This window comes from Rattus norvegicus, chromosome 6, assembly GCF_036323735.1.
Source record: "Rattus norvegicus strain BN/NHsdMcwi chromosome 6, GRCr8, whole genome shotgun sequence".
Classification (NCBI taxonomy): domain Eukaryota; kingdom Metazoa; phylum Chordata; class Mammalia; order Rodentia; family Muridae; genus Rattus; species Rattus norvegicus.
In genome coordinates this window covers 31,004,760-31,011,686 of record NC_086024.1, presented here as the reverse complement: position 1 = coordinate 31,011,686, position 6,927 = coordinate 31,004,760, and positions in this window count along the sequence as shown.

The window sequence follows — 6,927 nt, the reverse complement described above, 5'->3', positions numbered from 1 at the left end:
ACCCCTGGGGGCCGCTGCTTAGGCAAACGCTTGCTGTATCTCGCAGGTGTGTCTGGGATGCCTTACGACTCAAGCCGTCCACAGTTTGCAGCCTCCCTCCTTCACCCTTCCAAGTCCTTAGAGGATTTCCAGTTTTAGGTTATAAGAAAGGCATCCAGTGGTTTAAATACCTGCCTGACATCTGTACCCGATGGTCCAAGCTGCTCAGACACCATTCAAGAAAGCAAATGTCTTCCCTAGGAGCAGTTAGCCCCTTGCAGCAGTGGGAGGAGACTCTCCCTCTTCAGAGCAATGCAAACAAACTTCAATATATTCCTCTCATCCCAACGGCCCTTGGGCCACTTTTTCAGATGTGCAAACTGGTCCAGAGAAGTTGGTAGGTAGCCTGTCAGACCGATGCTTGACTTCAAACCCATCTTTCTATTAGGAAGGAACATTTCTGGCTTTAAGGACATCCAAAACCAGGAGAGACTGGCTACACAGAGCAAGTAGCTGACTCAGAAAGGCCTGGTGGGCAGGGCTGGGTGAAAGATTCACTACCGCAGGTACACTACAGCCTACCGTACAGAGGGGAACCAGTTGGCAAAGGGTTCCTGCTCGGAGTGGGTGGGGTTGAGATACCCTGGGCTGTGAGGTTTGAGAATCACTTCTTAAAGGAACATGGGTCTGTAGCCTAGATGCTGTTTGAAGAGCGATGGATCTAGGTACAGTTCTGTGCCCTGCTATTGTGTGAATCCTTTCCTGTCTGTCTTGAACTCCCCATTCCCAGCCAATTCTCAAACTGGAGGGGTAAAGCTTGATGGAATGCATGTGAAGAACATTTCTTTCCGGTACTTTGTTCTGCCTGGACTGTGCGAGTGTAAAACTGGAGCCCATGAGGCTGCCACAGATTTCTGCAGAACTTGGGAGCGGTCCCTGTGTGGAAGCAATACTTGCTGCCAAGTGGCATGCACATTTTCCTCAGTTGCTAAGTGGTGGGAGGTGTTCCTGCCCTGCTTGCTTTGGCTCTCCTAATCATAACACAGCCCTAAATTGAATAAACTCCCCTACAACCAGAAGTTAGGTCTTAGAATACTGGGAGATAAAAATGAAAGCAGCTATTAGCAAAGAAAACATTTTAATTAAGACGCCATGTCTGACTGAGCCTTTTCTCCGTCCACTGAGAAGCCACTCGAGTGTGCTGTGGGATTCTCATTAACTGCCTGGAGTCAGTTTCCTGACCTCAATACCGAAGACATTTGACCTGTTTTTTCCCCAACCAGCTAACAGTTCTGTGTCAGGTGCCGACCTAAGCACTTTGCCTAGCTAATATTTCTTTAGAGGAATCCTTCAAATCTATCCAACCCATTGGAAGACACCTTTTGTCATTTACCTCCAGCTACTCACGATTTCAGTATAGAAAACTGCCCGAAAGCCAGCAGTCTCTGGAGCTCTGCATCCCGCTCTTAGCTGACCACTAGGCATGTCAGTGCCTGAGAGCTGTGAAGAGAGGAAGAGTAAAGCTGGCAGGAGTGGGACCCTGTAGCACCATCCCACAGAGGGGAGGGACATTGGCTAGTGTATACAAATGGTGTAGACAAATCCCAGAAGAGAGGGAGAAACACCATCCCACCAGCATGGAGATCTGCCTGGAGCTTTCGGTCAACTGAGATGCTGAGTAAACATGGTCAGAGTTAAGAAATGGCAGGGGTGGGGCTGGGGATTTAGCTCAGTGGTAGAGCGCTTACCTAGGAAGCGCAAGGCCCTGGGTTCGATCCCCAGCTCCGAAAAAAAGAACCAAAAAAAAAAAAAAAAAAAAAAAAAAAAAGAAATGGCAGGGGTGCTGGGTGGTGGTAGTGCGCTCCTTTAATCCCAGCACTCTGAAGGCAGAGGCAGGTGGATGTCTGGGTTCAAGGACAGCCTGGTGTACAGAGCAAGTTCCAGGACAGCCAGGGCCACACAGAGACCCTGTCATGAAAAACAGAGGGGGTTGGGGAATATGACGGGCTCATGATTATGGTACAGAAGCAGGCTGGTCTGTTAAGCTGAAGAGGCAGGAGCAGGAGGATTCTGAGTTCAAAGCCGCCCTTGGTTGTACCTAAAGCAGCTAGACCTCTAATTCCAGCACTTGGGAGACAGGCAGGTGGATCTCTAAGTTTGAGACATAAGGAGTTTTAGGCCAGCCAGGGCTACATACTGAGACCCTGTCTCTAAAAACCATCCAGGGACTGGAAGATGGCCTGGGGAATCAAAAGTACTGGCACCCTTGCAGATGACTGAATCATAGCACCCTCATGGGGGATGGGAGGGTGGGTGTGTATGTGAGGGGGGTGGCCTCTTGTGACCTCCTCAGGCACTGCAGACATATGGTGCACAGTCATACAGGAAGGCAAAATACCCATACACATAACACGCACGCACATGCACACTCTCACGCACACCACTCACACACCCCTTTTTCTGCAACAGGGCCTCACTACAGTCCTGGCTCGTCTAGAAGAATTCAGAGAAAGCGCAAGGCCCTGGGTTCAGTCCCCAGCTCCGAAAAAAAGAACCAAAAAAAAAAAAAAAAAGAATTCAGAGATAACTCCTGCCTCTGCCTCCCTAGTGCTGTGATTAAAGGTGTGTGCTACCATACCTGGCATAATAAATAAAAAATTAATTTTTAAAGGTATGGACAGGTTGGGGGTGGGGCGCTGGAGCGATGGCCTAGTGGTTAAGGTTACTGCTCTTACAGAGGTCCTGAGTTTGGCTCCCAGCATCTGTGTGCTTTTGACTCCAGGTCCAGGTGGATCCAATGTCTTTGGCCTCTGTGGGCTTCTGCACTTACATGCACAGATAAGTATGCATAATCTAAAACAAAATCTTTGGAGCTGGAGAAATTGTTAGGTGGTTAAGAGCACACATTAATCTTCCTGAGAAGCAGAGTTTAATTCCCAGCGCCCTCATATAAGAAGGCTCACAGCTCCCTGAAACTCCAGTTCCAGGGAATTGTCCAGGGTTACCCACACATATGTGACACACATTCTCACGCGCGCGCGCACACACACACACACACACACACACACACACATTAAAAATAATAAGATCGGTTGGGGATTTAGCTCAGTGGTAGAGCGCTTGCCTAGCAACCGCAAGGCCCTGGGTTCGGTCCCCAGCTCCGAAAAAAAGAAAAAAAAAAAAAAAGAAAAAGAAAAATAATAAGATCTTGGGTTCAGCAGTTAAAGGCTAGGCTCACAACCAAAACTATGAGTTCCAAAAATTTGAGTTTGGTTCCCAGTACCCATGACGGTCTCTGGCCACTAAAAATAACTTTTTTTTTTTTAAAGAAATGGCATGGATGGCGATGGAAAGGTAGATAGCTCGGACAGAAAGGTGCTTGCCAAGTAGACATGAGGACCCAAGTTCAATCCCCAGAGCCCATGTATTTGTTATTAGTTCTGTTTTTTGAGACAGGGTCTCAGTACGCAGCTCTGACTATTCTGGAACTCACTATGTAGACCAGGCTAGCCTTGAACTCACAGAAATCCACCTGTCTTTGCCTTCTGAGTGCTGGGATTAAAGGTGTATGACCCTCACTATGTTGGTTAGAACTAATGTTGAGATTCTCTCCAAAATCTGGCCGCCCTAGCTGTTGTCATGACACCAGCCGCAGGGGGGCGCTGCTCCCCACTGTGGTTCCCTGATGCCAGTGCACCATAGCGCCCCCTTCAGACTAGTGTGTAGTGAAGTTCCTGAAAGGGAGGTGGACATAGCTTATTTCTCTTTTCCTTCCTTCCTTCCTCCCTTCCTTCCTTCCTTCCTCCCTTCCTTCCTTCCTTCCTCCCTCCCTCCCTCCCTTCCTTCCTTCCTTCCTTCCCTGTTATGTATATAGATGTTTTGTTTGCATGTACATCTATGTGCCTACCAGAAGGTCATCTGAACCCATGAGGCTACAGATAGAGATGGTTGTGAGCCACCATGTGTGCGGAGAGTTTAACTTAGGACCTCTTAATTGCTGAGCCATCTCTCCAGCCCAGTGGATAAGGCTTTATGAACTAACCGTCCTATGCTTTCCCCTGAGCCTGACAGACTGCCTTGCATTGCTGAGTCTTGGCCTGTGGCTCTCACACATGATGGAGACAGGCTCTGAGCTTCCTGATAAGAAGGGGTCTCTCTGCCCTGGTGTCTCTGGCCCAATCTGTTCAGCACCAGCATCTTAAGACCCAACAGCCTCAGCTACCCTTGGTCTCCAGCGGCTTCTGCTTTTTTAGAATCCCAGCTGCACTTTCACAAGATGAGCCCAGCTTCCCGCCTATCCCCCTCATTCTTGCTAGGCTTCCCTTCCGGTCTCTCTCTGGCTGGCAGGCAGGCCCCCCTCCTCTCCCCCAGTCACTCAGCTGCTAGAGATGCCAGGCCTTTGATGGACTGATGGGTCCTCCCCTTGCATGTGTTCTTTCAGCTTCTCCTGCCCCCCCCCCCACTTCAGCTCCCTCACCTCACTCTCCCGGACCATGTATTTATCAGCGGGGGGGGGGGGGGGGGGGGGGGAAGGGTACCTGGGGGAAGGGACTTCCAGATAAGCAAATGGGTTGGGGACAATAGGAAGGGCAATGGCTACACTGCAGATAAGGGTTTCCTCGGCTCCCCTGGGAGGGAATACCAGTGACTAGTGGAGAATGCTTCTTGGTCTTGCCCTACTCCTCTATGGCTGGTGACGAAAGGAAGAAAGACTCTGACCGTGAGAGTTGTATGAACAACTCAGCTTCTGTTTCCCTTACTTCAGTCTTCTGCACAGTCAGCTCTCAATACAGTCGGTCCCTGTCTCTGCCACACCCCAAAGCTAATTTGTACATCTCCCATCCAGGCAGGCTTGCACCCATGGTGTCAGAGGAACCCTATGTCACCACTGGGTAAGCTGAAACCCAAGGAGGCAGTGACCAGAATTCGCAGAAGGTGACGGCAGAGCTGGCCCCAGAGCCCCAGGACTGGAAGCAGCAGTATGCTGGAACAAACAGGGTCTGGGGTAGAACAGGGAGGCTAGCCTGTGTTCCTGCCCCATCACACAGGTCACAGGCAGGTGACCGCAGTGAATCCTTTCAGACCTTCTTGTAGGGTATGGGGTGGTAGCCAGTCTGGAAGCATGGTCTCTTTGTATCCTGAGTCCTCAGCTCCCTCCCCTGACCCGGGCATCTTGGTGGCAGCAGATTAAAGCTATTCACAGGGTGATCATCCCCACGTCGTCCTCCCTGCCACCACTCCTCTCCATTTCTCCACTCGTCCCCACCCCCACGCTGTCACTTGGGGCCTGTAATCAATGAGACGGAAAATGAGAAAGTGTCAGGAGTTAGCAAAGCGTGGAGAGCAGCTGGGGCAGCCCCTGCAGCCTGCCTGAGTGGGTGGACCCCAGCCCTTCACCCCCGGCTCCAAACCAGCCATTGCTGCCATCCGAAGTGCCCAGCCTGGCCAGGCTCCCAGCCGGATGGATGTCAGCGAGGGAGCCTACTGTCAAATTGTCCAAAAGCCTCTGCTTGAAAATGTCATGAAATGTCCGTGTGCTGCTGGGGGAAATGTGTCCAGGATGCACCGTGGTAATCAAAGCCGCTGACACCATGGGTCGGCCCTATAATGGGAGCCCACTTATATAGACATTAGTGTGTATGCACACAGGAAGCTGGGGGACTGGCAGCAGTTACTTCTGGGAGTAAGTACAGAAAACACCGACTTGCCCTCTGTTGAACCCCAACAGGACATATTGCTTTTGTGATTAAAAATGTTAGGATAAAGTATTCCCATTATGTAGACCATGTGTGACTATGACCAGGACCTGGTTTTGGGTTGGAACTCTATCAGCCCCGGGAGGAATGGCCAGGTACCTCCTCCTGCTCCTCCAAAGCACAGGCCTAAAACTAGCGAGTTTGCTTTTTTAAGGACTAGCAGGCTCAAGACTATAATCCTAGCTGTTGGGAAACAAGGAATGAGGATTGAAAGTTCAAGGCTAGCTGCACAAGTGAGGGGTGGGGAGCACACACTGGGGATGTAGTCAGTTGTTAAAGAGTTCTTGTCTTACCCACATGAAGCCCTGGTTTTGATTTCTACTGTGTACCTCAGGAAAAATGGCTATAGCTACCTGGTGGTGGTGGCGCTCGTCTTTAATCCCAGCACTTAGGAGGCCAAGACAGGTGGATCCTGAGCTCGAGGCCAGCCTGGTCTACAGAGTGAGTTCCAGGGCTATACAGAGAAACCCTGTCTCAAAACAAACAGAAAACAAAACCCCACAAACAAAAAACCAACCAGTTCATTACCACCAAAAGCCTTCAAGGCTTACAGAAAAAAAAGTAACCGCAGCCTGTGCTTACAGTCCTAGTGCTTGGGAGATGGAGACCAGATTCAAAGAGTTTAAGAGTATCCAGGGCAACACAGCAGTTCAAAGCCAGCCTGGTATACATGAAAATCTTGTTTTAAAATAAAATAAAATAAAATGAGACAGATGGCACAGGTCCTTAATCCCAGCACTTAGGAGGCAGAGGCAGGGAGATCTCTGAGTTCTGGGACAGCCAGGGCTACAGAGAAACCCTACTTTGAAAAACACAGATGGGGCGGGGGTGAGAATCTGATGAACTATATATGGCTTTATACAGAAAAGTAAATATTTTTTTTCTTTAAAAGCCTGACATTCGTGACACCTGGACAAAGGCCTTTTGCCTTTCCAGGCCCTGCTGACACAGCACAAGGACCAAGCCCACGTCAGCCCTGTGGTCTAGCCCCTTCCCCCCAGAGGGTGCAGGTACCTACTAACAGGAATGTATCCTGGCCTGCTGGAGGGTGTAAGTGGGAATGGCTCTCCTGAATCACCTCCTCCAGCCCTGCTCTGCTCACAAAGGGACTTCTCTGAGCCAGGGCAAGAAAAGCTGGAGATGGCCAGTGGCTTTCAGCCCCGTCTGAATCCATCTGAGGGCAGGGGCAGAG